The following is an 8,997-nucleotide window of genomic DNA, read 5'->3' on the forward strand; positions in this document are numbered from 1 at the left end:
ACTCTCACAAAAAAAAAAAAAAAAAGGCTGAGCAGCGATTGCATGCAGGCAAGTCATTGCTGTCATTAGGCCAGTATCTTTAATCACTGCATCTCTTATTCTGCCTGTGCCCAAAGAGCTAATCCCAGGTGATTACAAAGGACAATGTCATTTAAATCAATTATCTCTCCATTCAGAGCAGTCCAGCCTCTCCTCCCTTCACTGTACATCCACGAGCCCCATAATTTATTCATCCTAGGCTGCACTTAAACATCTGCTCCAGTGCCATTTGAGTTTGGCAGAGCATTAGCTTTAAAATTTTATGAAACAGTGCAGGTGGCAAAATCAGAAATTAGGGATTATAATCATGGCAAAGAAGGGCTGGTGAGCAGGACTCGGCCACGCTCCTCTGGGGCTCCCTTCAGCTCAAGAGGAGAGATGCAAGGAGAGCTCCTGGGGATTTAATGCCCGTCAGGTGCGCAAATCACATTTTTTCCCCATTTTCCCATTTCTGAATGACAGGTTGGGGGGATCTTTACATCCTCGCCACACCTGGGAGCGCTGCACTCATGTGGATGCTTAAAGAAGCAAGGAGAGCATCTTGCACTCGCTGGTCCTCGGGGGTTTGTTGCTTTGTCATTGCTGCAGCAGAAGTCTCTGGTAAGGGGATTATTTTCGGCAGGCGAGCTGCCTGTGAAGAAGACGCCTTTTTCTTTTTCCCCACCAAAACGGGACTAGCAGGCTTTTAACTAAATACTCCATCCCAGCCGTACTAATGGGAGGAAGGAAACCACGCTGGAGCCGTGTGACAGTTGCATCTCCAGCCCTGAACGTAGGGATGCGGCTGCTGGAGCGATGCCGGGTACAAACCTCCCTGTGTGCAGGGAAAGCCCCATCTTCTCCAGCGCCATGTCACCCTTTTTCCCCATGAGTGCTTCCACCCCATCAAAAAGTAACAATAAAACTAGAAGTCTATATAAGCGTCTTCCCATCTGGCCCCCCTCAGCTGATCGGTCCCTTCCCGCCTGCGGGGGGTTAGTTCGAGGCAGCGAAACCCGCTCCCCCTCGTCTCCGACCACGTCAGAGGCCGTATCGGGGGAGACACCAGCTCGGCTCTTCGAAGCTGCCTTCTCGGGTAGGAAACCTTACCGGGTTTCCAGGAGAAAGCAGCGCTATTGCTGCAGAGAAGAGTCTGCCTGAAGGGAAAGGTCTCGAGCATCCCTCTTGGGTTGTGGTGGATAGAGGAGGCATTTTCTTCCTACTCCTTCCCCCACCCCAGTTTTCCTCTCCCTAGTTGAAGCAAGCCTGATCTCATCAGCTTGTTTCCAGGCTATTAATGAAAATACGAAGCACCAAACCTGTGTCCGGACCCTGCGGGACCTTGTTCATTTTTCTTCCCAGGTGCCTGCAAACTGTTAGGTTATTTCCTGGGGCAAGGAGGGATGCTCACGGGACGCCGGCGGGGTCTGCCCAGATTTTTCCCGCTGGGATAGACCTGCAGCCCGGCCAGCTGGGGAGATGCTGCGTGCTGGGGCTGATGTGCTGCGGGGTGCTGTAGATTTGGGATGCCTTTGCTTGGCCAAAAGGTAAGGAGGTCTGACATGGTCCTTGGCTAATGATTTTCTCTTAAAATAACAAAAAATCAGAGATCTATCTGTGTCCCCCAATTCCTGCTTTCCCCACAGAGCTACAGCCCTCTTTAAAACACGTATACGCAGCGGTTCCCTCTGTTTATAGCTAATGAACAGAGCTTTGGAAAGACAATATTTGCTTTAGCAATTCCTCTTTCATCTATTAACCCCACTTTCCACCGCCAGCGCGTAGCTGGGTTGGAGGGAGAGAGGAGCGGGAGGGGAGGGGAGGGCAGGGGGTCTCGCCATTGGACGAGGAGGTTAAAGGCGATTTAGAGGTCTGTGCACCATGCCTCTGGGTCTGGTGCCATTGATGCTGAAGGGCTTAAGGATCCAGCGAGTTCTGACCCGTCAGGCATCCCGACCCGCAGTGGAGGACGGGAGAAGGGCAGATCGACTCCTACTCCTCTTCCCAAATGTAAAGAGGAAGACCAAGGGGATTATAAAGCGCTCGGCTGTTCTTTGATGCCTGGAAAGCTTCTGGAGTACAGGGTTTTTAAATCTATTTAAGCACCTGGAAGATAACAAGGTGATAAAAAGCAGCCAGTGTGGGTTTTTCAAGAAGAGATCACATCAAACCTCTCTAATTTCCCTCTTTGACGAGGAAACTGGCCGAGCAGATGAGAAAGAAGCCACAAATGGGGCAAATTCTGACTTCAGGAAGGCTTTAGACCTGGTCTCGTGGGACATTTTGGGAAGGAAATAAGGCCGTTTGGGCTGGACGCAGTCCCCACCGTGCAGCACAGCTCACCGAAAATTTCTCTCCCAAACAACAGGGATGGAGGGTCCCCCGCAGACACGAGGGATATTTTGCAGGTGCTCCCGCAGGGACGTGTCCTGGGAAAAGGCGACGGCTGTTTTGTCACGACACCCGCTGGGATGCAGCAAACTCTCCAACCTTTTGAACAAATCCGAACCGGGCCAAAGCAGCTGTCGCTGCAGACCGGCAAGTGCCGTCCTGGGAGGCGTTCAGCAGCCGTATGAATATGTAACGCCACCGCTCTACAGCTCCGAAGCGTCTTGTTACACGTCGTGCATAACGCGGCCACGGGATGGGAAGGGCTGATCTGGGACGGCCGCTGTCTCTCTTCATCCCTTTCTTCGCTGGAGTGCGAGGATGCGGCGTTGGTGCCAGGCGGGCGTCTGCGCATCCTACAGAGATCAACGCAGAGCTCCAGCCTTCGGCAGATCTGTGCAGGATCTTCCCTCCGCGATAGTGTCCCATTTTGGTCCCCTGCCTTCAATCTCCTCATATAGAGGATGTTGTTTTAAAGAGAGGGACCGGTCGGCTTCCCAAATCCGGTCCCTGCGCAGCAGAAAGGATTTCCCCGGACACCAGCAAACCTCACTGGGGTGATGAGGCACTGATTCAGGCGGTCCAAGGCTGTGCAGACTTTTAATTTGCCGGAGAACGGCACGATGAGGTTTGATACAGAGATGATCTGCATGTTCAGGCCCAAATTTAGGGCGAGCGATAGGACTAAACACACACAGATGTGATTTTCAGGTTACGGTTTGAAGCACCAAGGAGGCGAGGGAGGAAGGAGCTGCCTTCGCTCCCCCACGCTCAGCGCTCGATGTGCATTCAAGCACTCAACTAATGTTCAACGCCGTTAGCAAAACGTGTCGGCTAGGCAGGCTAACCTTGCAGCAGCCACGCTAGACAGCTTTTTAAAGATTCTTTGTCTTATTCTTTCTGGTGCTCACTGGAAAGTTCTCATCTTGTATTTCTGCCCCCCGCCTGCTTGCAGCCGTGGGCTGGCTGGGGCCGAGAGCACCCCTGCGCCCAAGTCCTGACATTTCTAAGGGTTTGGGGCCTCGGTTTTATTGGGGTTTTCTAGAAGACAAACAGGAGGGGGGAAGCGGGAAGGGGCCGATCTCTGCTGTATTTCAGGGTGCTTCCACAGAGCCCCAGAGCTCCGCAGCAAAACAGAAACCCAGAAGATTTACAGGGAGAGCTAACAATGCGCTGACGGGCTGCTACACCGGCTGTGGCCCACAGAAACCCTGCGAGCACCAGCTGTTGAGCAAAAATGAGTATTTCTTTAAATATCTGCCATGGCATATCATTTGGCGTTGGTTCTTCTCCTGGTTTGAAAAGTTTCGTTCACCCACCCTTGGAGCAGCAGCAAATCCAGGGGAGCGAGGAGGCAGCGGGGGTCACGGCGAGCCCTTCCAGCCCGCGCTGAATCACCCCGAGATAACCCACAAATACCAGAAAGATCTGGAGAGATGGGCTGAATTCTCTGTCTGCCCCAAGACAGATAACCTAGGGTATAACGTATTTCCAAACTCGAGGGAAAGTCTATAGCACGGGCACAGACGTGATTTTTTTTTGTAACTTCGTTACTTTTAATCAGTTTTATCTCCCCAGGTTTGAACAAGTCCGCCGTCGGGACCAGCTTCATCGCACATTTTAGCTTTGAAAATCCATCTGGCTCCGAATTCCCCCATGCAAAACCGAATTTTACACCATTGGTGTGACACCTTTTGGCAACTTCTTCTCCAATGAACTCAGAAAGATGCTTTTACAGGATGGGGCCGGCCAAGACCCGCACCAGCAACCTGAGCTGGTCAGTGCCCCAGTTCCCCCGGTTTTGGGGGACGAGGCAGGTCTGGCAGAAATTGTTGACCACGGTAATGAAATGAAGGAGGATTTATCAGTGTTGCTGCTCTCAGGTGGGGTTTGTGCATCCTGCCTGGGGGAGAGGTTACCCCACCAGCCGCTCGCACCCAAATGCATCCGCAGCATCCCCAGGGGTTATTTTCAAGGGGATTTTTGTACTTCAGGTGTCTCCGCTAGATCCTGTTTAGGCTCAGGTCTGCGAGGAGACCCAGGCGTTGAGTCCCTGGGCAAGAAGCCTGTGTTGGGGTGTCAGCTGTGGGTGAGGAGCTGGGGACCACGGGATGGGACCTGCAGTGGGATGAGTGGGGAGGGCTGCAAACGGGGCAAATCCAGCAGGAGAATTGTAGGTATCTGAGGACCCCAACGTACAAATCTCGGCGCCTTCAGGTACCTCCTGCTGAGCCAGGCTTGCTCGGGTCTTCATTTACAATTCAGAAAAGAGGTCCCCTGCAAGTCTGACACCGTCGCTTTCATGGAGTGATTTGTAGCTTCCCTGGCTAATTGTCAAAGCACGGTGTTCACTCCAGGGCAGTCTTCCCTTTGGAAAGCGTCTTCTCCTACCTGCACTGGCAGGAGAGCGGCACTGCCGAATGGGGGACATTGCACCATTCCCATAGCAACAGCCTGGGAGGCTGCAAAAGGAGAATTATGACTTTTTTTCCTGTTCTGACACGAGGAGAAGCCGGGCTTTACGGGATTAGGCAGATCCCAGCTCAAACATCCAGGGTAACACTGGAGGGAATAATGAATAGTAATAGCAGAATAAATGGCTTTTGATATAAGGCTCTGTCCAAACAGTGCTAACAGCCCACCTTGTTTAAGCTTGGTCGATGCTGACATGGTTTCCATGCTAAATATGAACCCTTTGGGTTTTATTGAGCTTGCCAGACTGTGTGTCCACACCAACCAGCATTTGGCACAGCTCTCTGAAAGCAATTCTTGACGGCTCTGGTCAAGACAATTGCACTAACCTGCATGATTGTGGCGCTGAGGGACATGGTTTAGTGGGCATGGTGGCGTTGGGTTGACGGTTGGACTTGATGATCTTACAGGTCTTTTCCAACCTTAATGATTCTATGATTCTATGATCCAACCCAAAACATTTTGCTTATCACGAGCGCTCTGACGCAAGGACTGTTTTGCCTGAAACAAAGGATTCATGATTAGGCTGCAAGGTGGGTCTTCTCCAACGTGATCACCCCATCGACGTGCAGCGCCGAGTCTCCATCAGTGCCTCCGGCTGCCCGTGCCAGCCCTTCCCGATGGACCGACCCAACCAGCCCACGGGCCGTGACCGGGTGGTCCCCGCTGACCAGGCAGCGAAAACCACAGCGATGAACTGGTGATGGAGAAGACAGCAAAAAGCAACTCAGGAGTGAGAAACACAAGTGAGGAAACTCCGATTCCTCTGGTTTGAGTGCCGGGCTGGGACAGAAGCAAGGCTATGCCACCAAGCACACTTCATAGATACTTCGGAGGAATAAATAGGTCATTAAATTTGAGGCCAAGAGCGACCATTATCATCCAGCATCTCCCTGGTGACAGACTTTTTCCCCCAGACTCTGGCACTAAGTCCATGTCTGCTGGTTGAACTCACATCTTACCTTGGTATCAAGGCTTCTCACCCTGGGGAATGAACCCCCTCTTTAGATTAATTTTGTTGATAAGTAACCACCCTGACTGCCGAGAGCTTGCGTTCACTGTCTGAGACATAGTCAGCTCCACTTGCCAGCCTGGAGTTCAATAAAAATTTGCCTTAATGAATTGAAGTTCCCTTTACTCCATTCGTATGGATCCATTCTGAGATTCGTATCTCAGAAAAGCAGAAATCTTCACACTGCGGGAATGCTTTCGACTGGTGGAGTACAAGTCCTCACAAGTATCTAATGAGGATATGGGGGTTAATAACTACTTGTGCAAGGGCAATAGCAGCCAGGACGCTGGTTTAAGCCTCCTGCTGAGCCCAGGGCCGTGGCCATCCGCAGCCGTGGGGCAGCTCCTGCAGAAGGACCCCCATCACCCTGCACCCCATCCCGCAGGGAGATGCTGCCATCGGGCACCTGGAAAGGACCTCAGCATCGATGGCTGTAGCGGCTCTGACGGTTTCCCGGCTTTTTGAGAAACTGCTTTTCCTTCCCTGCCACGGTGCCTCCACGCTGGGATTTCTCTGTGCTCACACCACCGCGCGAGCGTTAGCTCGCCGATCCCTTCCCCTGCCCGGCCTGTGTCCCTCGCGTTGCCGGCAGGCAACACCTCCGTGACACCGGTGCCGATGCTTCCCCAGAAAATGTCATGCACTTGTAACGAGCTGAGAAAATCAGCTCAGCTCATCCCTCTCGCTTCTTCCCCGGCTGAATCGTGAAGCAAACCAGCCCTGTTTCCCCCCGACTTCCCATTATCCCCCCAGAAAAGCCCTTTTTGTGCAGCTGTGCCGTGTTAGCATCTCGTGCAGCTTTCATGACGGCCCCTCCAGCCTTTATTGCAGTCGCTGTTGCGTTTCCTCAGGTTATTTGCAGGGAGCTGAGTGCTGCCTGTGGTTTCTTCAAAGCCCAACACATTTCCCGAGGAAAAGGAGGCCGGTGAATGAGCAGGCTCCCCGGCTCTCCTGTTTGCAAGTCGCTGACCCTGCTGAGTTATTTAGTGACGTTTGCTGCTCAGCACCATCACGGGGGACAAACCCAGGCTGAAAAAAGCAAAGAAAAGGCAAAAATGACCAGAGAGCAGAACCACGGCGTAAAACTCCTCATGGCCATCAGCCTGGGGCTGGTGGGGAGACGGGACCTGGTTTTCGGGCTCTCCTAAGCAGAGAAACCTTGGCCCTGCCTCCCATTACGGACACCTCGTTTCCAGGCAGTAAAGCTGCAAGAGTTTTTCTTTTCCCGCAGGAGCTGGCGGATCAAAACCGATCCCGACGCTGACGTGAGTTTCACAGCCTTGGAGGAAATGGTGGCTTTTCCCGTCCTCTCCCCCCCCCCTTTCTCTCTCTCATTGTCATAAAACAGCAACAAGGAAAGGTGTGGGAAGGGAAGTTAAAGAGAAGCCTGGTGCCTTTCCAAAGGACACCTGCTACGTGCTGGGTGCTCATCCTTGCTGGAATGCATCGACACGGGATGTGTGGCCACGTGCTGAAAATTACAGTCCCTGGGTTTAAACCAAGCGAAAGGAACCAAAAGAATCCTTTTGTATCTGAAAGAAACGCTGGAATACCACGCTTCTGGGATCTTTGGTGAGCCTTGCGTTTCCCTTTTCCCTTTCTGCAGACACCGGCTTGCTCCAATCACCCCTCAAGGACAGCACGTGAGCAGGACTGGTGGGACACCCCAACGCCTTTGCAAGCCCCCAGAGGTTTGGGATTTCCCAGGTACCTCTGTCCCCGTGGTTTGTCCCAGCTGGGTTTACCTGTATCAGCCCATCTCCTCTGGTCTGGGGGTGAGGGGACAGTCCCGTCCCAGGGTAGCTGCCGCAGACGTGCGGGCAGGGAGCTGGGTACCGGCACCTCGAACCAAACCCCCATCCCCAGCCACTGTGGGCTCAGGAGACTTTTATTCTTGCCTAGTGCTATGCCAGGATTGGGTCTTCTTGAGTCAAGAGCATGGGGCAGGACATCTCCATGGCTGCCCATAAAAACATCCAGCCCCTCTGCTTTCCACATTCCCCATTTTCCCCTCCTCTTCCGTGTTCGCCTCTCCCCGCTCCCTTTCCCTCTCCTGCTCCTTCCCCCGCTCAAATCCACCTCTCTTGCCACTTTTCTCCCCTGCTCCTCAAATAAAGCTCCTTCCCCTCACTTCTACCTTTTCCCCTCTTTCCTCTTGCTATTTCAGGCCGTGCTCATCCCCTGCCCTCCCCTCTCTCGTCCCCTCGGGGTGTGGGGTGGCTGCCGCTGCCCACCCAGGGCACATCGTTTGCCCCAGCTAATTGCACGTCCTCCGGATCCGCCACCACCACCAACCGAAACGACTCTCCGCAGCACCACGGCGGCCCCAAATCCCCGAGCGCTGCCCGATTTACTTCCTACAGGAGCCACTGTCCCCGGACAAATCTTCCTCTGCTCCCGACTCTCCCTTCCCGAGTATTTGTTGATTTAAGCCAGCCCCTCAGGGATTCAATTTCTGTGCAGAATGCAAGGATTTAGCCACACAGCCGATGTTAATGCTAATAGGATTTGTACAGCTAAACTCCAAGCCTCCCCGTAAAACTTACTGCCCCGTTGTTATCTTAACTCTGCTGCCGCTTGCCAGGTACCTGACCTACGGTCACCGAAGCAGCGTGTAGGATGGGGGTGCAGATGTTCCCCAGCATCCACGTGGGCTTCAAAATGCGGGTGCTGAACCCTAATTCATCCCTGCAACCCATGGGATTAACCAGAGGTTAATAGATGATGTGCACATGTGTATTTTCACCCTGCCACTGAGAAGTTATTATTTTAATGAGGCTTTCGGAGCTTTTTCCGACACCTCCATCAAAAGCCCACGGACACGTTGCTCCTTCCTTGTGCTGCTCTGACCTCAAGCTACTGAAAATAAGTAAAAAACAACCCTCAGGGATGAAAACATCCCCAAGTGGGACGCTGGGCGGACCTCAGGGTGCTGGGCGTCTTTGGGAGCTCGGGGACGAGATGAGAATAAAGCATCCAGGAATGACATTTTTTTTTCAAAATTAAAGAAAAAAAACTAAAAGAACAAAAAAAGGCAGAAGCAAAATCTAAAGTTTTGGAGTTTGGAGACTCGCCGGGGGCTTTGGAACAACTCTGCGGTGGGTGTC

This window comes from Pygoscelis adeliae, unplaced genomic scaffold (assembly GCF_000699105.1).
Source record: "Pygoscelis adeliae isolate BGI_AS28 unplaced genomic scaffold, ASM69910v1 Scaffold420, whole genome shotgun sequence".
Classification (NCBI taxonomy): Eukaryota; Metazoa; Chordata; class Aves; order Sphenisciformes; family Spheniscidae; genus Pygoscelis; species Pygoscelis adeliae.